We start from the raw sequence: 24,813 nt of genomic DNA on the forward strand, positions 1-24,813 counted from the left end.
AGTTCACCTCGTATGTGTGGCTTGCGCGTTCCCTTTCCCTGCTTGTGAGCCCGTGCTTGGGAAGGTGAGTGTGGCACAGAGTATGTGGTGATGGAATGCTGGGGTGAGTGTGCTGGATCCAGCCTGGCATTCACTTGGAGCTTAAGGGAGGACTGTGACCTGCCGGGAATACAGACTAACCCGCTACTCATGGACTCCGGCCCATCTTCGCCAAGACCCTTCCTGCGCTCTTCGCTGCTCTTTCTTGCTCTCTATGCTGGTCCCTTGGACTGGCTCTCGCCATTGGTCCGCTATGTCCTCCTCCATGGATGCCTCTCCATTACATGTATCTCTGGCCCGTGTGGCATTCTATTATCATTGCAATGCTATAGGTCTCGCATTTACACTAGCATAAGCTATTGGCATTGTAAATGACAACTCCTTTTATTTATATTTTATAAACAAAAATAAAAAGCATTGCTATTTACAATGTCAATAGTTCAAACTTGTTAAAGCTAGTTATGAGTCAAAATTCGCCAGGCCCTACCATGTAACACAAACACAACTAGGATCCTGGGGCCTGTTAGTCAGTCGCACTGAGTTACTTGATGATGACAGTTACCCATCAATTTGTGCTGTGACTAAGGTTGCATCTGTGTTTGCCATGTACGTGCTTTCTTGTTTATTTAATTAAGGCAGAAGTGTTTGTAATCTATGCACCTTCTGCTTTTCTGAGTAAAGGCACATGAAGAGTCCCCACTGGCATCTGTTAGTGATACCATTTCTACATATTCTGTGACACTGGCCACATGACAACTTGCTGTTTAGCCTTGCCAAAAACTTTCCTTGTAGCGCATTTTAGACCTCCTTTCTTCTAGTTCGAGCTGTTGCCCCCCATATCAAATGCTAATTTTGGGGTAAAGGAAGCTTTCAGTGTACACATTTTTTTGGCCTACAATTTATAGTCTTTTGGTGCAATTGGTGTTGCAATATTAAGCAATGCCAATAGCTCAAACTAAATTAACCCGAGACCTATTGCATTGTAAATGTTTGTCTTGTTTTAATTCCTTTTATGAATGTAACCATGGAGGAGAGGAAACAAAGGGGGCCCTATAGGGCCCCCCGTTGCTTCTGGGACACGAGGTGCATGTAGGGGGGCATATGTTGTGCCCCCGTGTGTGCATGCACCGCAGTACCTGCACAGCATGGACTGCACCAGCCAAGGCTGTTCAGGTACTGCTTTTGACTTTCCCATTGCAGTGCCTATTTCATAGGCACCGTTGTGGGAATGCCAAAGAACCGCCCACCAGTGAGTGAAAAAGTCATAATCTGGTGGGTGGTGGTGCGGCGGGGCGTTCCCGCACCATCAAACTCGTAATCAGGCCCTTAAGCTTGCCCATCGGATGTAGCGTGGTTGTTGAAATATTTTCCAATAGGCAGTACAGTGGACAAGCTTCAAGACTGAAGCACAGGCTTCAGGAAAGGCTTGATGCCTGTTAGACCTGGCATCACTGGTGTGAGTCTCCCTTCCATTTTTTTTACGGATTGCCTCCTCTGTTTTGATATGTTATTGCTGGATTTATGCTTCTGGCACTGTGCCACTGCTAATCAGTGCCACAGTGCAAGTGCTCCCTATGTTACATTGATATACTAATTGGATTCCATGATTGGGTTATTTGAATTATCTGTCAGCCTCTAGTACATTGCACCATGTGTGCCCAGGGCTTGTAAATCAAATGCTGCTGGTGGGCCTGTAGCACTGGTTGTGCCACCCACAGAAGCAGCTTGTAAAGTGTGTCTCAGGCCTGCCATTGCAAGGCCTGTGTGCAGTCTAGCACGGCCACGTCGACTTGGCCAAGTGCACCCACTTGCCAGTCCCTAAACCTTCTCTCTGCTTCATATTAGACACCCCTATGGTAGTCCCAAGGGCGGGGTGTATTGTAAGTATCAGGTAGGGCATGCTCTGATGTGTGTAGCATGTTCTAATAGTGAATTACAGCCATTTTCGTTTTTCACTATTGAAGGCTACCTGTTCTCATAGGCCAGAATGGGCAGTTAGATTATTACATGCTTATAATCTTAACTGACTCAGGGAACATGGTAGAAATCGGAATTTAGTATGCCTGAACTCAGAATAATAAAGTACATCTTTTAGTAAAGTTAATTTTAATATTCTTTGTTTGCAAATACCACTTTTAGAAAGTAGGTATTTGCTTGCCTAACCATTTTAGCCTGTCTCTGCTTGGTTGTGTATTCCTTGTCTGGGTTTGTGTGTGACAGGGCTGGGGGATTCCAGGAGACAGGCTGGGGTAGCCCGGTGGTGAATAGAGAGATCTGCATCTAGATGGGAGGGAGGAGTTGAACCTGGGACCTGAATAGGGCTGGACCTTCCCTCTACAATGCTGGCTCCACCCCCTGCGGCTTGTCTGATGTCGCTGCCCTGCACAGTGAAAGGAAGAATAGAGTCATGTAAACGAAGTGCTCAGGAACTGGTTTGAACTAGGCAGAGGCCTCTCTGCCTTCAGAGAACAAAGGATTTTGGGGTATAAATATTGGGACCCTGATCCCAAGAAATTAGATCACTTCTGGAACAAGAAACCTTTCTACCTAGTAGAAGAACCAAGGAAGCTGCAGGAGTTTGTACGGCCCCTCTGCCAGTGTGCTGTTTGCTTGGTTGGCCTACAGTGGTTGCTTCATTGCCAAGGGAAAGGAGAAGGAACTTTGTAAGGACTTTCATCTACAGAATATTCTCCAAGGGCTTGAACTGTGCTTGCCTTCTGCTGAATTCTCAGTGACAAAAGACTTCATCTCCAGCTCCCTCCTGAATTTCCTTGCTGGTAATTCTGACTCCAGTCACTTGCGTGCCACTGGGAGCGAGACGCATCGAGAGGAAGCGCGTCGCCGCCGCAGCTGAAATCATCGCAACCCCGGAGAAGCGAGCCTTCGCCGCATCTCCCTGGAAGCGTGTGTTTATCGAAGCTGCCTGCTGTCGCATCACCGGAGAAGCGTGACGCCATTGAGAGAGTCGCCGTCGCATCACCGGAGAAGCGTGTCACAGGGCCTGTCGCGGCTCCAAAGTATAGAATCGTCGCAAGGCTGCCAGGGCATTATCATCGCATCGCCGCATCAAGGGCACCATCTTCTCGCATCGCAACCGGATTATCGCAGCGCATCAAGGCACCATCTTCCGCACCGCAACAGGCCCGCAGGCCGAGAATCTAAGCATCACCTTTAGCACCGGTAAGGCTCACGATGAGTCCCCTACTCTGCGCAAGCATTGAGGCAGGACGCAACTGTTACCCCGGGTCACGGAACCGACACATCTCCCCTTTTGCGAGCCTTTTGTTCACTTTGCGTTCCGCATCCAGGTACTTTGTTGAGAACTTTGTCGCATTTACCAACACCTCAAACTAAGAAACTTTAATCATCTTTTAAGTAATCTTAAGTGTAGTATTGTGGATTTTTGTCGTTTGTGGTCTTTTGTTTAAGCCTATATAAAGACTTCTTTTGTTTATAAAACCTGTGTTGTGTCCCTCTGTAGTGTTTTCACTGTATTACTGTGTATATTCACAAATGCTTAACACACTGCCTCTTAGATAAGCCTGTCTGCTCGTGCCAAGCTACCAAGGGCGTGAGCAGGGGTTATTAAGGAGTGTAATCCCCTTATCCTGACTTAGAACTAAGGGTCCCTATTTGGACAAAGGTGATAACCATTGCCATCTAGAGACCCCCAGATCTAACAATGCCCATACTGCAAAGCTGATAAGAGGGTTGTGTTCATGACCCTGAGTATGAAAGTGGCTGTGGCACTGCTGAATGTCTTGTTCAATTGAATGATACCATAGGTTTTTGCTGTGCCTCTCTTCTTCAGAGTTTATACTTGTGGTATGTTTGGAATTTTCTGCGCACCAGACTCCCATGTAGTAGTATTTCCTGGCAGTGTTCATGGTCAAGCTGCCTCCGTGCCAGGTAACATGTTTCTGGTTTATATATCTTCCAAAGATGAGAACCTTTGTTTTATCCTGCTTTACCCTGAGATGGTTTTCTGCATTCAATTTTTACAGTATCCTAGCACACATAAACCAGATTTCATATGGTTTATCACAATATGTATAACAAAGCAACAGAATTAGTGAACATTTGAGGGCTATCAGACACCGCGACCCCAGATATCCCACTGGCATACTTGTCAACGAATGTACTGCACAAGGGTCGGATAAAAGTATTATATTCTGTGGGATAGAGAGAATAGAAGCCAACCAGAGGGGCAGCAATCTAGAACTATACCTACGACGTAAATAGGCACTCTGGATTATGAAATTACAGGCAGTGGAAAGGGGCCTCAATTTGGACCATGAGCTACATTACATTTTGGGGGACTAACAAATGTTATCATGTACAAAGAAGTCACATATGAAAATTTGCAGTGGAAATGTTTTAATGCTTGTTAATGTTGGGTACATGTATCCCCCTCATATGTGTTTATAATATCACAAAATAGACACATATATGGTTCCAACTTGTTAATGTAACATACTATGAGCCCCAAATGTGTTCAGAACTATAAAATATCATAGAGACTCTAATCTACCAAACATCAGGCTTTGAGAATTGTAAGATGGATCACATACACACTCCCACTACAAGCACGAGGTACTGAGACATAGAATTCACACCTTAGGGTGCGGCACAGGTACAACTAGGAGCTCTTTCTCTTTCGTCCACTCTTTGTTTTCTTGAGTGTTTTTACGAATTTAGTATTTCTTCTCCTGAATGTATACTGATGTTTAAGACATCGGCCAATTCTTATACGATTTAATATATTCTGTGGGATAGAGAGAATAGAAGCCAACCAGAGGGGCAGCAATCTAGAACTATACCTACGACGTAAATAGGCACTCTGGATTATGAAATTACAGGCAGTGGAAAGGGGCCTCAATTTGGACCATGAGCTACATTACATTTTGGGGGACTAACAAATGTTATCATGTACAAAGAAGTCACATATGAAAATTTGCAGTGGAAATGTTTTAATGCTTGTTAATGTTGGGTACATGTATCCCCCTCATATGTGTTTATAATATCACAAAATAGACACATATATGGTTCCAACTTGTTAATGTAACATACTATGAGCCCCAAATGTGTTCAGAACTATAAAATATCATAGAGACTCTAATCTACCAAACATCAGGCTTTGAGAATTGTAAGATGGATCACATACACACTCCCACTACAAGCACGAGGTACTGAGACATAGAATTCACACCTTAGGGTGCGGCACAGGTACAACTAGGAGCTCTTTCTCTTTCGTCCACTCTTTGTTTTCTTGAGTGTTTTTACGAATTTAGTATTTCTTCTCCTGAATGTTTACTGATGTTTAAGACATCGGCCAATTCTTATACGATTTAATATATATGGAGAACTGGGACGCCCCAGTCACATGGTGTCCACACAGTAGACATGTATATTCGTGCATTGTTATTGTATAGACTGCATGATCAATGTGCATGATTTATTTTGATATTCTTACAGTATCATAGATATAATGACTTGGACATGAATGCTTTCATTAGTAATACTCCTGACATGGCGACCTAAGTGGATACACACGATCGCTAACGAGAACTCCAGGGATCGATAGTCCCTTGTCTGTTTTCATGAACGCACGCTATGATGCGGGTATCATGTGTTCATATTAGAACCACTCGGTACGTTGTAGCTTCACATCACGGCCATACGGAGAGCCGCTGGATTCGAAATACGGATCTGAGGTGCATTACAAGGTATGGGAGACATACTGACTTTCTAATACAGTAGAGCTTAGCCGTTGACAAACGAGATGGCTGATATTCTTTAATTTCGAGTTTTTCTTTAACTTGTGGTACCGATGTTTCAAAATACAATTCACTAACTACCGCATTGATCTCCTAATGGCAAGACCGTGGTAAACACGATTGGATTAAGAGCCAGGAATTTGGCGCTTTCAAATCTACAATGAAACTCTAAGTTACGGAGAGTAATTACCCATTTTAATACCTGTTTGTCGAGTCATGAAGGCTTATAGTGACTTACCCTCAGCTGCTCTTACTTTTCAGATTAAACCGCTATTTACATATTCTTCCTTTTGGATCACATATTTTCCTGATCCATTTTCCTGATCCATGTAAAAACAACAATTGATGAATGGAATGTTGCACAATGGCAAAACATTCACCCCCAGTCACAGATCTGGGTTTAATCCATCGATATTTTCCTCACCACACCACCCCAGTTCAGACATGGCCATATGCAAATCAGTCTTGACTCTGTGCCTCATGGGAACAGTCCAGCCCGAACTGCCAAGCCAGGTCTTCCCTGGACCAGAATCAAGCATCCTAGGACCGGTTTCTGGCTATCAGCCGTCATCAGCCAGGATAGCTTGCTTCCAGTGGCATGGAGAGAACGGGAATCACGTTTGAGCATACCCTTCCCACTGGGGTGACAAATGCAAAAACAACAATTGATGGACGGAATGTTGCACAATGTCAAGTAGACTGCCCACCCCTCAGTTATAATCCCAGCTTCCGCTTCTCTCACCATAGGGCGGGGACACGCAGTTGCGCGTAACTCAGCGCTTTACAAATGCCCCTATTATTATTATTATTATTACAATGGCAAAACATTCACCCCCAGTCACAGATCTGGGTTTAATCCATCGTTATGTTGCTCACCACACCACCCCAGTTCAGACATGGCCATATGCAAATCAGTCTTGACACTGTGCCTCATGGGAACAGTCCAGCCCGAACTGCCAAGCCATGTCTTCCCTGGACGGGAATCAAGCATCCTAGGACCGGTTTCTGGCTAGCAGCCGTCATCAACTAGGATAGCTTGATTCCAGTGGCATGGAGAGCACGGGACTCACGTCTGAGCATACCTGTCCCACTATGGGTGAGGACCTATTATACAGGTAATCATTATGGTGTGGTTATGACAAATAATCACCACAGACGCATGAGCACTGCACATATGTACATTCAGCGATGTGTCAGTTGTATCCTCACCTATTGTGCACACTTGAGAGCTATAAGGTGGGACCATGATTTAACTTTGCCACTCGACCACAATTTTGTGAACCGGTACCATTAATATAGATGTTTGGTGCCCATTTGAGCACTACTCAGCGGTGTACACAATTTTATCCTGGCCTTATGATAAATAATGCTTGAACTTAATACTCGTCGGATAGGCAAGCACCCAATGTTTACTGCACCTTACGGATTTTGCAATGTCTACTTATTATTATTGGGCTAAGATGAAAGCTTATTATGGCTGTTTGACTTGCAGAGTGCATGAACAATTGATTTATCGAACAGCGACTGAATAGGACTTCAGAATTTTCTCTACCCAGGCCGCCGAATATGCCGGGACGGAATTATAACCGGCTGGAAGGTATGTACATTTACAGCCGCGGAGCAACTGTTAAAAATATTTCTTTGTTGCTTCAGTGAATAATGCCCGAATACTTATAGTAATCTTATACTCAACAGGCTAGATGCTTCTAACAACAGTGACACAAGTATGCCAGGGAATAGGGTCTACGCTCTATGCACTACACGCTTACACTTTCAACAAATAATTTGATCATAGAGGCACAAAGCACATTGGGGTATATGGTACCAATAGAAACGTCACAATTAATTTGGATACACACAGGAAATGTTTTTATTTGTAAATAAAAACGTATAGCCTCTTATAAGATTTCTTATAAACTATATGCATAAATGTATTTGTCTCACCACTCCACAACCTTTGGGTGTCATAAGAAACGACTAACCTTGGGACTCTGGGTCTCTCCTCACACCAAAACGTATTGTAAATGTATGGAGGATAATGTGTGATGTTGTCACATCACTCTGTATATATGTCTTTCCAGCCCTGATGAAGTCGCGGGTGACCTGCCCCTTAAGCAACGAAACACGTTTTGGCGGGATCAACTGGAATAAAGACTAAAACGATAAAAAAGAAGGAAAACTGTTGCTTTGTTTTACATATTGTGATAAACCATATGAAATCTGATTTATGTGTGCTTGGATACTGTAAAAATTGAATGTAGGATTGATGCTAGGATCTGACTGATGGGGTTGAGGATGATAACCCCCTCACTAAGCACCAAAACATACCATATTTAGAGTAATAATAGACTGGGACCCAGTGTATCGCCACTGTCACTAGATATTACTAATCATCCCTCAAGTATACAATGGTTTTCTGCGTTGTAGGTATTTAGAGTATTCAAGGTCAGCTGAATGTCTGCTTTTGTGTGATCCATTATCACAATAGTGTCCACCTACTGGTTGATGTGGAGTTTAGTTGAAACTAAACAGCCACACTCCATGGCTTTCCTTAGGTCGGCTGTGTCTAGATTAAATAGGAGAGTTGCGAAGATGCACCCTGTCTTCAGGCCAAAGTAGGTGTTAATTTTGGGTGCGACTGTGCAGGTTCCCGTCTTCACACGGACCCAAGTCCTAGAATACAATATGATTATTGCCTTTAGCAAGTCTGGGGGAACGGTCACAATTTCTAGTTTTCTCCTTAGGATAACCCTGTCAATGCTGCACTGTAGACTCTAAAGCAGAAAAAGAGTGGTAACTGGTTACTCAATGCGCAGATGATCCATATATGATAGCGCTGTGACTGTAGACGCAGCTGTCCGGAATCCTGTCTGGAGGAAAGGCAGGGCTTCATGTTCGAATACCCAGGCCTCTAATGTTTTGAGTAGGGCTCGGTCAAAAGCTTTTGCCTCCAGGTGCAGGAGCACAATTAGGCACTAAGTTGAGGCTTTAGTCTCGTACCCTTTCTTGTATATGGGACACAAGATAGACCCCCTCCATGTGTCTGGTACCTGACCTGCTGAGAATGCGTGATTGAAGACAGGAGTTAGAAGCCTTGACCATGCTTCCAGGATACATTCAAATATGCTGGCTGGGAGGCCAGGGAACACAGTATTTTATCATTTTCTTGACCGAGTCAAAGGAAGTTAATTCGAGGGCTGAGCCTTGGTTTGATCCTTCTGCTCCCAATGGTGCTCTGAAGTTGAGAGCGGTAGGCGGGTCTATGTATAACTCAATTTTTCCCTTGAGCACTTGATATTTTTTAGTTTGTTAATGTATTGCCAGAAGTGAGACAGTTTTTTTCCCTTTAACATTTGGAAGATATTTACCCATTCTTTTTGGTCCAAGGTGCTCTTTGGCTCCCATATTACTTTTTATGCATCTTACGTGAATTTTTATCTGCTGCGTCGGTCTTTGCTGTAGGGTTTTGTTTGTGAGCCCACAGAGCCTTCCGTAAAGCTCTTCATGTGGAGGCAATCGTTTTATTATACTTAGATTGAGGTTTCCCCTGCCGATCAATCCTTGGACCGACCAATGTGTTGGCGTGGTCTAGCAAAAAGGCTCTCAGATCTTCTATGAGGGTGGTCCCATGCCTGGAGAGTGCTTTATTAAGAGTTAAATATTTTCTCTGCATCCTGCTTCCCTAACCAGGTAGTAACCTTTGAATTGTGTTCCAGACTCCACGTGATTCTCCTTTGAGTTGCGCGCCACAATCCATTTGATTCTCCTTACGAGTTTTGCTAACTTCACCCTTGTTGAAGAGCCCATGAGGTTGCTTCTGTCTGCTTCAAATATTGTAAGTTCCAAGGTGAGACTCTGGATTGTGATCACTCTCTGGTTTGATATCAATCACGAAGTTGAGACGCTGGCTCACTAGAAGCTCTAAAATGAAAACAGAGTTGATTCTTGAGAATCCTTTGCCGTAGGAGGAAAGTACAGCGTGGTTGCTTGTAATTCAAACTGTTGTTGTACAGAGGTAAGTTTGTTGTCAGAAAGTCTTTCATCCTTTCTCGCTCTTTAGAGATTAAAAGGTTTGCCTGTATTCCCCAGCCAGCGGATGTTGAAGTCTCATGGAAGTAGGATTTCATGGGTTGGAAAATCCATGAGAAAATCTTCCAAACTGTAACATATATCTTCTACCGTGGTTGTTATGTGCATTAAGGTAACAGTTTAAGAACAGCAAAGGTGGTGTTTTCTTGCTTGATTTTTATTCCTGTGATAACAGCTGCACGTAGGACTGGAGAGCTCATCTTGATTTGGGTGGTCTCTAGCTTAAACATTGGTTTGATAAAAATAGACAAGCCTCCTGGGGGGTGGCTAAATAGGCTGGGACGCGACGCCAGCTTAAAGATTTCATAGAATCCTGGTGTGGTTGACTACGAGGGCCAGGTCTCTTGAAGACATAAAATGTTGCTTTGATCCAAATAGACTAGGGCTTGTGTCGCGTTCTAATCTAGGACCCCGATCAATACTGTGACCTTATGCCCCTATATGGCTATAATCCATTTATTCCCCTATAATGGCATAAACGATCAAGAGTGATATTTCAGAAACTCGTCTCTGGCCTAACACGATCAGAGCCACATTTCAGACTCTCTTCCTCTGCAGCTTCCTCTGCAGCTCATTAGAGCAAATGACACAGCAGAAGCCACTATCTAAGATTCCTAGATTACACTCCGAGTTCTTCAACAAGATAAAAACTCAGCAACCTGGGAAAGCCCCGCTTGCTATGTTTTGATTAGTAATAGAACTCTAATGAGCACTGAGAGACGATCACTTCCTAGTGACATCATAATTGACGTCTTATGTCCAAAAACTTACGTCAAACCAGGCACATTTCAGGTATAAATATTACCAACGTTGTCTTAAGCAAACGCTGCCTCAATGACATCGATGATAGCGATGCTGTGGTGAACATAGGAGCAGAACAGCTGTTCCCTGCAGATACAAGCTGCCCACGGACGCAGCCCCTCCTCCTCCTCGACGCGCTGAGAGAGACGCTGTCTTTTCTCCTGCCGAGAAAATCCAGCTCCGGCGTTTCCAGCCTACTCTTGCGAGTGACTGGGATATCGAGTCCTGGAAGGAGATACAAGACCTCCAACATTCTATTTTAGAGGTATGGTGTTGACTAAACCCTTAGAGAGAATTCTTGAAGCAAACCTTGGCAAAACCAACTTAACTAAAACTGCTACTTCCTTACTCCCTCCCAAGTATTAGGCTTAGGTCAGGTACACTGGGGTAGGCGCAGTTAGAAGCACCAGTTGAGTAAGTTAGCTGAATGTATATATGAATGTATATATTTTATTCATTTTAAACCATTGTATGGCTAAGAAACCATATCAATGCTTTTACAGTATTATTTCGCAATCCTCATTTTACTGTACGCACTTTTTATAATAACTAGTCTTGCAATTGTGGCAATTCATTTCTCTTGCACGAGAAGAAAGACTGTTCAATAAATATTACCTTTTTATTGAAAACGCCCGTCTCTCTATTCTCTGCACTTTGGTGAAAGTAATCTGCACAACTGACTGAGTAAAATAACTGTCTATTGTTTCACACGACTCTAGATATTGACTCTTATTCTAAGGAGCAAAGATGACATGTTTATGCGGTTGTTGGAAAACTGAATTCCTTCTTGTCTGTACCAGGGAAGCTGATCACTTCCTATTCAGTCAAGAAAGTTTCCAGTGACCTCTGAGCTAGTTGGTAACAAACCCAATTAAGTTTAGCATAGTCAGTGGAGACCTGGAAAATCCGCACTTCTACGTCCATACTACTGTTTACGCTATTCCAATGCGCAGGGCCTATTGGGAAAATAGGAACTACACTACATGGCGCCCAACGTTTGGTAAGGCGATAAAACTAACGCAAGACGTTAGAGTAACTCAGTCGTGCATTTTTCACACAGACCCCTTTCTACCGTAAATACTCCAATAGACGTCTGGAGTGGGTGAAAGGTTAAAATCCGTCGGAACTTAGTAGGAAGAGATTCCTATGTAAAGCTCTGGTTTATTCAACGTTGAAGGATACAGTGTTCCGAAATATTGTGCACCTAATCTTGGTCTCCTTGGAGACCTGCTCTGCAAAAACCTTCCTGACAATAGAATGTCAGACACTGAGAACGGAACCACTAGGGGCGCAGTAAATGCGACTCAGCAGGGTCCCGATGAAACTAATGAACCAGGTGCAATAATCATCCCGGCACATTTAAGAAAATCTATAACGTCAAAACTTATAGAAAATGGACTGACCACACAAGGTGGCACAGTCGTCTTCGTGATAGAGGCACACGAATATCGGCAGACAGAGGTATTCTATTCTTGGATAAAATTTCCAGCGGCAAACACCGCAACACATGAGTTCCACTATTACAAAATAGGGGATCCACTGGAAGAGTACGCTCCTTTCGAGGAGATCGAAATCCCATTAAAATTTTAAGAGCACCTGCTCTGGTTTAAAGGCGCCCTAAAACACAATGATCATATAACCAGGCTCGGTCCACTAGGTAGACCAGGAGCAACGTGGCCGGTTCTAGCCAGCTACACACCACATCCAGACATTGATAAAATGTCAAGTGAAGAACTCTTAGTTAAAATAAGAGAATTAACAAAGGCATATAGAGAGTTAGTTCAATTGACAATGGAGGATAAAACGATCTGCCAGAAGTTGAGGGAAACAGATATAACAGATCAACCAATTGAGCTTGCCAGAATCATAGAAAAATGCTATGAAGAACTAGGTAGAGACAGCTTGGGTGGAAAACCAGTAAAGCCCCAACTGCTCGAAAATCCTGAAAAATTATTTATTAAAAATAATTCAAACACTCCTAAAAAGAGCTGGGATGGAAATAAACAATCCACTCCCAAAGAAAAAGTTTTCCAGTCCAGAGGAAGGTCTCCTCGACGGAGGGAAAGAACTCCGACTCGAGAACACCAGTCTCCCCAGAGGGAGCCCTCTGAAAAAAGATATAACCTTAGAAATAGGAATAATTTGAAGAAGCCTGATAGATATCAAAGTATTGATACATGTCCCTCTCGATCTTTTTCGCAGAAATCAGAAAGAAGAGGACGGTCAGACCCAGGAGAGCACACCAAGTCCAAAGACAGGAACCTGCTCAAAGTAAAAAATCTCAATTTCCAATAAAGAAGGTAGCCAGTATTAGAGCAATCGAACATGCCGAGAATACTGAGGACACAGTTGAAAAACGGGGAGTGGGCACAGACAATGCTAGACAGTGCAGCAGAAATCACCATAGCTCGCAAGATCCTGATGAGTCATCTGGAGACAGTGGACACGAATGAATACATTCAAGTAGAAACTGCTGACACCAGAGTTAGCGAGCCCCATAAGATATACGAAATAACACTGCGTATAGAGGGTGATAAGACTAGGAAAATAAGGGGTCTATTTTGGGATAAACTCTCAAAAGGCTATGACATTCTGTTAGGTGAAAAAGATTGGCCCCCAGAGTTTGTCAGGGAGTGCCCTCGTGGCGAAGAAATGATTATGCCTGCCTTCTCGAATCACATTCCGATTCACAAAAAATATACTTATGCAAGGAAATGGGCAGTAGCCCAGGCACCAGCATTATATAAAAATCATGTAGGATGGGATGAGGACTCTCCTCCTCACAAAATCCAGTTAAAAAATCAACCAACTGCACAAAGGCAGTATCCCATTAAGCAAGAAGCTAAAAAACAAGTCAGGGAGATTTTAGATCAACTTGAATACCAGGGGGTGATTGAAACATGCACCTCTCAAATGAACAATCCTTTGTTTCCTGTCTCCAAGCCAGACAATTCATATTGTCTAGTTTTGGACTACAGACACCTTAACGCATGTTGCAAAACATTTGCAGTACAACATTTGCATAGTGCTGCACTAATGAATAACATAGTTAGGAAAAAATATAAAATGACATAAGACATACCAAATGGTTTCTTTTGTCAAAATATTGCACCAGAAAGCAGATATTTGACCGCTTTCTCAGTAATGGGGTCACAGATAAATTTCTGTAGGCTCCCATAGGGATTCAAGAACAGCCCAGGACTATTCTCAGCCAGAGTAACAGAGTAACTACAAATATATGATGATGAGGCATTATCTTACATAGATGATATCTATCTCACAGACGACGACTTGGAGACTCACTTGAAAAGAGTGAACACCATTATACTTGGGTTCGCAGCAGAGGGTTACAAATTCAACTTTAAAAAGTCTCGAATTGCCCATCTGACAGTATTATTTTTAGGATACGAATGATCAAGTGAAGGGAAAAGCCTAGCGGACAACTTCTTAGAGAAGTGCGCTGTACTCCAAGCACCAAAAACGCTGAAGAACTTACAATCGATTCTAGGCTTTCTGAATTTCAGTAGAACTTACATTCTAAACTATGCGAAGAGGGTTAAACCTCTCTACGAACTAATTAAACCTGATTTTAAACCAATCACCTGGACTCAAAAACACACAGAAATTTTGAGATCACTGCAAACAGACATGTTAGCAAAAACAAAATTAGATACACGTGATAACACACGCGATCTTGTAATCAAAGTAATCCCAGGAAGATGCGGATTCACGTACCTGACCTCTAATGAGGGAGAAAAGGTACCAATTTCAATTAAATCTCACTTGTACACACAAGCGGAAAAAACATTCAGTCCCACAGAAAATACTGTGAAAGCAGTAGAAACTGCATTAGCGAATGAACGAGAACTAGCACATGGTAGAAGGATCAATATCCTCACAGCGGAATCCGCCTTCGAGGTGCTATTCAGCCCAGTAAACCTGCCTACAGTGTCACTGGATCCGAAATGGATACAGTGTGTAGATTCTCTTGGAGCGGTAGATGTGAAATACTATTTCGCCCCGCAATTCGAAAAACGGAATGAATTGACTTATGAAGAAGAATATCCTCTGCCAATCGAACTTCTGCCTCTGCCACAGTATGCCTGTATAATCTATACAGATAGATTTGTACAGCATTTCAACGTAGAGAGCAAATCCTACGATGCAGCCTGCGCGATTGTTAAAGGTTGCTGGCTGTGCGGTAAATTCAGACCGAAAATAACAAAAACTGAATCAGTTAGAAACTGTTCGGCTCAGCGAGCTGAAATCAGATCTTTAAAGATGGCGCTTGAAAATGCAGAACGTGAATTCCCGACACTAATCGTGTGCGATTTGCATTTCTGCGTCAACTGTTACAATAACAAGTTACAGAGCTGGATTCAAAATGATTACAAAGATGACACAGGTGCCACAATAAAGCATAAAATGCTTTGGAAACAGGTAGCTCTTTTACAGAAAGAACTACAAAAGACTCACGTGATATACACTCTGAGTCATCAACGTGATGGCGTTCACGTTGCAGGGAATTCATTGGCTAATACAGCCATAGCGGAAGCAACTAAACCGGCTTCCGTAGCCACAAAAAAGCATTCAGAAAAATACATAGACGGGGAAACCATGCTGGCAGTAAAAACGTCTGTAAAAGGCGACTGTGCAACACTACCCGTGAACTATCCACTCAATTATGCATACGTAATTGATGCAAACTCCGTTCCTTTTGCTCGAATCCCTGGAGTGGGGGATAGGGTAATTCCAAACATGAACAGGAGAATATTTTTAATAGCAGACGCACATATGGGATTGGGTCCTAGGCACAAAAAGATCAAGGAATCTCTGACTGAATTACAATCAGTATACTGGTGGCCGGGAATGAGCGTGCAACATCAAATATATGTAAAGAACTGTCCCGACTGTGACAGGGATCGCAGTAGTGAACTGGTCCAGTCTGTTGCCCGGCTACCAATTAGAAACAGCGTAATGCTGTCTACATGCCATCCAGCGTTCTATTAATCATTAAGGCTAAACACACTTAAAAAAATGTGGCCCCAGCGCTCGGCTGACGCCAGAACGGTTATAAAAGATCTGCAAGTCTTTATCGGCACATACGCAATTGCCATGTTCCATTCTGACCAGGGTCCTGCTTTTAGCTCTCGAGCTTATGAGGAGACCATGGCCAGCATGGGCGTTGGCTTGCGGTATTCTTGTCCGTCACACCCCGAAGGGAACAGTGTGGTAGAAAGAAAAAACCGGGACATAAAGCAATCTATAACAGCGAAAGTATTAGGTTTGGGTGATGGGTGGGTCAAACATTTAATAAGTGTCCAGTTAAGCCTAAACAACTTGCCAAGAAATTCTCTAAAAGGTTTCAGCCCATATGAACTATTGTTCGGAAATTGAATGCACATTCAGGACTTAGATAGTCAGGTATCAGTGGTAAAAGATAAGAAAACAGACTTTGACCGTTTGGCTGTTTTACAAGACTTGAATGAAACAAGAAAATCCTTAAGCAACATAAAGTTAAAGCAACAGCCAACTACCACTGAAGAGGCACCACCAGCCCCAGCAAGGCCTGTCTGGATTTCAAAGATTGAGGATCTAGTCAGAGAAAAAATAGCGGTGAAGAAGGAATTTGGGCCTTCTTACAGAAAAGCAGTACCTGTCTTAGCTATCAAAGGAACAAGATCAGTAGTACTACCGCCCCTTGCTGGTAAAAAGGAGAACAGAGTTGTATCAATCAACCTGGTAAAACCACAAGCATGTGGCCTATAATCAACAGTAGGCCCAGTGGACTCCCAAGAAACAGAATACCCAAACTTGCAACAATTCAAGAGGTTCAAACTGAAAGACTAATCACATTCGATAAGCCTGCAGTGCAAAGAGAGGGACTACGCAATAATGCCATGGAACTCGTGCCTCTAGAAACACAGATTGAAACAGTTCGTCAAGAAACACCAGTCTACAATGATGTGGCATCAGAATGTGCTACCGAAAGACAAATTGAAAGAACAATTCCAACAATTGACAGAACTGCCTCTGGCTACTTCATCAACTTCGATAACTTTTCTGAGGATCAAAGCAACCCCGAAGTGATGCCAGAAATAAAAAAGACTTTCAAAGAAAAAGCAACAGAACTCTTTCATCAACTCAAGGAAAGTTACCTTATTTCTCCATGGTTAGAGTTCTGGTTTGGACTAGGTGTATTTTTCCTCCTGCTTTGGCTCATCATGGTACTTTGTTTGGGAAAATTCATTGAGGGAAAATATAGTGCAATGGACACAGCAAGTCAGAACATCAACTTAGTCCTCAAACCACACAGATCATCCCACGTAAAGAAAAGAGAACTGTCAAGAGTAAATGTCACAGCCATTCCAATACCCGGCGGGGTAGTATGGGACAAAACTGACTATGAAAACTATGGTCCGGTCGAAATCCTGAAATATCCTCATCAGTTCACGGTTTCTTTAAGTGACTTTGTAAAACCTAGTACATTCTCTGATGATTGGGGCTTTGAAAGTATTAATAATATGATGTCTGATTTAGTAATGTCAGCAAGATTCACAGAACATGATTATTTACAAGGTTCGCCTAGTTATGAACAGATGTTCTGCTACACACATTATGGTGATCATTACTTGCATAAATCTGCACAACCTAGAAATGTTTTTAAGTATAACCAATGGGAACATTGTGCTACTCCACCTGAAAGCAGTTCTAAAACATTCTATGAGAAATTTCAGTACTTCTCAGGGTTTAACACCAGTGATGCAGAAACGTTTTATTATAAACTGTTAGATAAAGCAGGATTGAAAACCATGCTGACAAATACTAAATTGATATATTCAGAAGCATTTTATGAAAAAATTATGACATTTGGTTTTGATTATTAGAAAAATAACATTGAAACAAAAACAATCTGGGGTACAAAAGATTGGCAGGTACAAGGCCTAGAAGCACTATTTCGAGCCTGCATGATAATGTTTTTAAATGAAACAATTCAACAAACAACCTGTCTTGGCCTAGCTAAGATTAAAGACCTTAACAAACCGTCTATTCCAAAGCCAATACCTGATAATGCAACAACAGATATTGAGATAGACGTATCTGAAATTTTACATCTAAACAGAACACATCCTGATTGGAAAAAGTGGTTAATCTGGCCTACTGACACAAACAACTGTCAAGATAGATTCCTGAATAAAACACAGGGGTTAACAATGACCAGACCAGACCCTAGATACTCCCAGAGACAACATCCAGGGATAGTAACAACATACAGTGTAGAGAAGCTGTGCCTTGAATGGCTAGAATCATCCACACTGGCTGAAATTAAGCAACACTTATCTTTACTTAAAGATGGTGCTGATTTGCGAGATTTTATTATGGGAACACGCAAACAGCGTCAAAAACGCTTCATAGCGGCCAGCATCTATGCGGCATACAACGAGGCTTGGAAAGTCACACAAATTGAAACAGCTGAAAAGATACGAGAAATTGATCGTATTAATTTGGAAAAATCACTTTCTGTAGTGGACAATGGGTTAATGACTGTCCTCCAGAATATATTCACTGGACAGTATTGTATCATCTGCCATAGATATAATAGACAAAGACTTGCTAATGTTACAGCATGGCCAGTCACAATTGCGTTCTATTGTAGAGTTAGGCTGGACCCTGCAAAATCTTTGTTCAGGCTATGTGCCTTGGCGTTTAATCAACACAACGTCATTGTTTTCAAACTTTAACCTTACTGATAAACAAATCAGCTTGGCACAGAAAGGAGCAGACTATACAATCCTGAGCATCGAAAAACTTGAGAGATTACCTTTGACAATGTCAGAAAGTCCTGTCATTGAATGGATAATACACGGGATTATCACAACTCCGATAACAACTTTCCGATTTAAAAATTGCCTTGAATACATACCTACTGGCCAGTATGAACGATTGGGTAAAGGATACATTAAGTCTGCATGGAAATTACCATACACACACACATGCTATAGTGACAGCAACAAAAATGTATTTCTTAGTGGTGAAAACTGTAAACATTTACTAAGCGGTATACTTTTGTGCCAGGGTATTAATTTACACGGAGCCTGTGAAGTAAATTCTAACAACCTTTCCTGCCACCAAAATGTCACACCTGCAACGCAGATAGAGCCTTTCTTTAAGCAACTCTTGAATGGGAGTTACATTCTAATAACGGATCACAGCTGTTGTGGCCTTTTGCCAGGGAAAGCATATCTCGTAAGCGTAACTTCTATGGTCAAATGCTGTATGCAAGCATTGTTTCCAAACGGCCCTAGAGACACTGAGACTCCCATATGGCCTTGTTTGAATTTCTCTTCTACACGAATTGATACTTTAAGCAGAATGAAGTCTGTGCTTTTGCAGACAACAGTGCCCATCACGTCATCAAAAGAGACGTATGATCTCCTAGTTGCAAGGACAACATCAGAGATTCATGACCTTTTATCAACAAATTGCCCCGTGCATTTCACAGAAATACTTAGCCAACTCCTTAACATGTCTAGTGCCACAGGCATCCCAGGCATATTTAGGACGATTTTTACGGGACTGCTAACACCATTCAAAGCAATTCTAGGAATCATTCCTAATTTTGTCCATTCAGTCTTTGGCGGCATACCCCTATTTTTGGGACTTGTAGCAGGCATTTTATTTTTGACCCTCCTGCTCCGATATGGCAAGCCAAAACTCAGACATGACTCCTACAAGGATGGAAGAAACGATCCTAGCAATACCCTACCGGGACCGAATAACTAGAGTCCTTGGATTGGCCAGGCTGAGAGATCTGAACATGACCTGGTTTCTTTCATTCAGACCGATATGGCAGACCTGCATCTTACCTGTGCTTCGATGTATGCTATGCGGAGATGAGTGCGTGTTTGACATCTGTCTTGCAGTGTGGCTCAGGGGTTAGAGGCGGCAGGCCCGGAAGCTGAGATCGGCCCTGGACCAGGGTTCAATTCCCCGCCTCGGCGGGTCTTGGGCTCAAAAAATTCCACGGACTCGATAGTTCTCGCTCCGGTGCCTTCTCAACTCATGGGTTCACACTCTGCGACTCTGGGCAATAGCTTGCTTAATCTCCACAACGGCCCCTCGCGGCGGGATGCCTGGCTTTCACCTTGTGGATACCCTGCCGGGGTTATCTCACAGGGGAATACCAGGACGGGTTCCCTAAGCAAGCGCCGGGAAACCCTTTGTGGGTAGCTGTGCGCTATATAAGCTCAAATACATTTACATTTACATTTCCATCAGCAGTACCAATGGATATCGATACTTTGCTAAGTCCTATAACGGCTCACGCATTGAGCCAGCGGCTACCAATCCTGATGACGGCACTCGTTGAGACTCCTGTGCTACGACTAGGTGGTGACAGTGGAGCGAGAAATAAAAGCAACATCACCCAGGTACGACCTTCTGTGAGCATTGCTGATCCGGACTTTGATGATAGCAATCACTCTCACACCTGCCAAGTTACCGCACTATCGAACTTGGTCGAACTGTCACCTGATTTTGTAGACCAATTTTTTGAGAGCCTGTCTGATATGATGTTCTCCCCCGAACAGAAACAATAACTTTAGAAAAGCATTCCGACACACAGCGTTCCCATGAACTCTGAATTCGGCCTTCAGTTTTGATCAACAAAAACTGCTGAAAAGCGTTGGAACTCTATTCCCCCGTTCACCAAATTTTTTTTTTAATTGAACACTTTTTAAAAATATTTACCTTTTTCTGGCACAAAAATTCTTTGCTTAAAGTAGACCTATTCATAAAGAACAGAATCTTCTATTTTTAGGTAATTCTAGAGACATAATAACTTTACATCAGCCTCTAGCACATGTTACAGCAATTGCATTTATATGTGATGAAATTATCTCACCTTTTCATTTCTGTATTAAGAGCTATTTCATGTGTAATTTTTCGCAAAATCGTTCACTGATTACATATGCTATAATTTTGAATGATTTCTATGCTTAAAGACGTACAGTACCAAAATTACCACATATTTCAAATGCGCCATTTCAAATGCAAATATGTATTTTGGGGTGGGTAATGTTACACATGCATCTTTTGCTATAGTTTTTAGTAAATTGATGGACATAAATTCGTGGAGTGAGTGTCGCGTTCTAATCTAGGACCCCGATCAATACTGTGACCTTATGCCCCTATACGGCTATAATCCATTTATTCCCCTATAATGGCATAAACGATCAAGAGTGATATTTCAGAAACTCGTCTCTGGCCTAACACGATCAGAGCCACATTTCAGAATCTCTTCCTCTGCAGCTTCCTCTGTAGCTCATTAGAGCAAATGACACAGCAGAAGCCACTATCTAAGATTCCTAGATTACACTCCTAGTTCTTCAACAAGATAAAAACTCAGCAACCTGGGAAATCCCCGCTTGCTATGTTTTGATTAGTAATAGAACTCTAATGAGCACTGAGAGACGATCACTTCCTAGTGACATCTTTATTGACGTCTTATGTCCAAAAACTTACGTCAAACCAGGCACCTTTCAGGTTTAAATATTACCAACGTTGCCTTAAGCAAACGCTGCCTCAATGACATCGATGATAGCGATGGTGTGGTGAACATAGGAGCAGAACAGCTGTCCCCTGCAGAGCCCAGCAGATACAAGCTGCCCACGGACGCTGCCCCTCCTCCTCCTCGACGCGCTGAGAGAGACGCTGTCTTTTCTCCTGCCGAGAAAATCCAGCTCCGGCGTTTCCAGCCTACTCTTGCGAGTGACTGGGATATCGAGTCCTGGAAGGAGATACAAGACCCCCAACATTCTATTTTAGAGGTATGGTGTTGACTAAACCCTTAGAGAGAATTCTTGAAGCAAACCTTGGCAAAACCAACTTAACTAAAACTGCTACTTCCTTACTCCCTCCCAAGTATTAGGCTTAGGTCAGGTACACTGGGGTAGGCGTAGTTAGAAGCACCAGTTGAGTAAGTTAGCTGAATGTATATATGAATGTATATATTTTATTCATTTTAAACCATTGCATGGCTAAGAAACCATATCAATGCTTTTCACGAGCGCCGCGTTTGATTGCACTATTCACAGCTCTTGAGGCACAGCCGGGAGCAGGGCACTGAGAGCTCATTTTTTAAGCAACTTGAGTTAAAAACTGTACTGAATTGTTTTAATTTGCGCCGTATTTGAACCCCTCCTACTCAGCAGAGTGTTTGCTGACGCAGGTTCAACTTCCCTGCAGAAGCGGCGGGATTGGCCGGTTGCTAGGCCACGCCCACCTCCGTAGCCCGCCCCCTCACGCCTCCCCTGGACCCTGGACCCTCCTCTCTGCCATAAAGCATGTGTCCCCACCGGAAGCGCAGCGGACGCGACGATCGCGCGCCGAAGGCGCGCATAAGGCAAGCTCGTCTGCGCTCGTCCGTGCCGAGGACGGGCCAAGGGCTACCCCCCCTGCTGCTCCAGTCCCACGATCAGCTACCAATTCGGTGAGACTCATCTACACCTCTGCCGAACTACTTGACCTCAGGCACGTAGCTGATTTTCCTCATGCTCTACCACATCTAGGGTATACCAATCCCATCCTAGGCCCATACCAATGTCCTATTTGCAGAAAGGAAACCCTTAAACCCGCAACAACTGTCCCACTACTGGTTCAAGCAGCGCTAATAAATGCCAGATCCCTCCCCAAACACAAGCTAGAAATTGCCGACTTGATTGACACGCATAAACTGGATCTCTTATTCATTACAGAGACATGGGGGGATGAAGCCTCCGGCCCAGACTTCAGAGCTGCCACCCCTATCAACTACAATGTATGCAGACTAGACAGGCCTAAAAATAAAAAAGGTGGAGGCATAGTAATAATCTATAAAGACGAGTTTAAACTCGCAACGACGCAATCTAATTGTCCTGAATACGAGGCTTTCTTTTTCACACTAGGCCTCTCGGCCAAGTCATCGTTTAAGGGCATGCTAATCTATCGCCCTCCTGGGTCAAGATCCAAGTTTCTAGCCAACATAGGCAATATGATTGAAGCAGCTGCAGGCTCCCCTCACTTCACCATACTAGGTGACTTTAACTTTCACCTAGAAGCCTTCAACGACCACGATACTACGCAGCTAACTACAGACTTAGCAGCTGCCGGCCTGCTGCAATTGATAAAATCTCCCACGCACCAAGCAGGCCACACACTAGATGGTCTATTCACCAACAGTCCCTTTATAACCGTTACCCAAGTAATCCCCCTGATCTGGACAGACCATGCAGCGATCTGCTTCTCTGTTGAAATTAACCCTACCAAACCTCCTACTACAACCTCCTCTCAATTTTCTTACAGAGACTGGAAAAACATCAATCTAGCTCATTTAACAGAGATGATGCAGGAAGGTCATATCCCCAACGAACAGGACCCCACTATAGCGTCTTCTAATTACTTGACAAACCTAAACACGGCCTGTAACAAACTAGCCCCGATCAAAATTTCCCACCGCAACAGGAAAATACCATCAGCTCAGTGGTTTACAGAGCCCCTTCGGATTCAGAGACAGTATTGCAGGAACCTTGAAAGGCAGTGGCGCCGCCACTATAGCCCTGCAGACAAAATGACCTATAAAAACGCCCTTTCCATCTACAAAAGAGTTATAGTTTCTGAAAAAAGTTGCTACTATACGTCACAAATCAACCAGGCGAAAAACTCGGTAGGAGAACTATTTCAGGTGGTTACAACTTTGTCCAATCCCCCCGCCGCGCGCCTAGAAGGCTCTCAGTCTCTATCGGACGCTCTGGCCAGCTTCTTTGAGGAGAAGGTTAGTTCCATTTTCCTCACCTTCTCTCATTCCTCCCCTTCCCCCTCCCCTGTGGCACTTCCCATCAATACTCCTCCCATCTTTTCATCTTTCGACACCATCAACCAGGAACACATTCAACATCTGGTAGCCAGCACCAAATCTGGATCCCCCCTCGACCCATGTCCCCCTGCTATCCTGAATCTCATCCCAGAAGCGATTTCTCCCGTGTTGTCTACTATCTGCAATGCCATGTTTTCAACAGGCATCTATCCATCGGTTTGGAAGGAGGCTATTATTAAGCCACTTCTAAAAAAGCCAACTCTGGACCCTCTTCTCCCCGCCAGTTATAGACCTATCGCCTGTCTCCCCTTCCCAGACAAGATTTTCGAAAAAACAATGAACATCCAGCTTTCGAAATTCATTAATGACAACGATCTACTTGATGACACCCAGTTTGGCTTCAGACAGGGGCACGGAACGGAGACAGCACTGCTTAAAGCTGCAGATGAAATCAGAGCAACGATGGACAAGGGAGGAGCGGCGGTCCTAATACTTCTGGACCTTTCCGCTGCATTTGACACGGTCGATCATGTCACTCTGATCGACCGTGTCTCGGCTTTAGGAATAAGAGGCAAGGCCAAAGATCTTATTGCTTCATTCTTGGCCAATCGCCCTCAGACAGTCAAGATGGGTAATTTCACCTCCCAGACCTTCTCCCTCCCATGCGGAGTCCCACAAGGCTCCTCGCTAAGTCCGACGCTTTTTAATATCTATGTATCGGACTTAGCGAGGGTGATAAAATCTCATGGAATTGCCCTTACAACGTACGCCGACGATACTCAACTAGTATTATCGGTGCACAATAATGGAACATCTGTCGCAGCCAACTTCCAAGAGGGAATGAAGGCGATAAGCTCCTGGATGTCATCAAATTGCCTCAAACTAAACTCTGATAAAACGGAGGTGATGACATTCGGGAACTTGCAGCCGGCATGGTCCCCACAGTGGTGGCCATCTCAGTTGGGTCCCCCCCCCCCAACCGGTAGTCAAGGTCCGCAATTTGGGAGTCACTTTTGACAATAAGTTGACTTTCCTCCATCACGCCAACGCTGTGGTATCATCTGCCTTCTACACCCTAAAAAAACTAAAAAAACTACTTCCTTACTTACCACAGTCCGCGGGCAAAACACTTATCAGCCCCTTAGTGTTCTCAAGAACCGATTATTGTAACTCCCTTCTTCTGAATGCTCAGGAAAGGGTACTCAATAAACTCCAGACGGTGCAAAACGCCGCGGCCAGAACCCTACTACACAT

The sequence above is a fragment of the Lissotriton vulgaris genome, chromosome 2_1 (genome assembly GCF_964263255.1).
Source record: "Lissotriton vulgaris chromosome 2_1, aLisVul1.2, whole genome shotgun sequence".
Taxonomy (NCBI): domain Eukaryota; kingdom Metazoa; phylum Chordata; class Amphibia; order Caudata; family Salamandridae; genus Lissotriton; species Lissotriton vulgaris.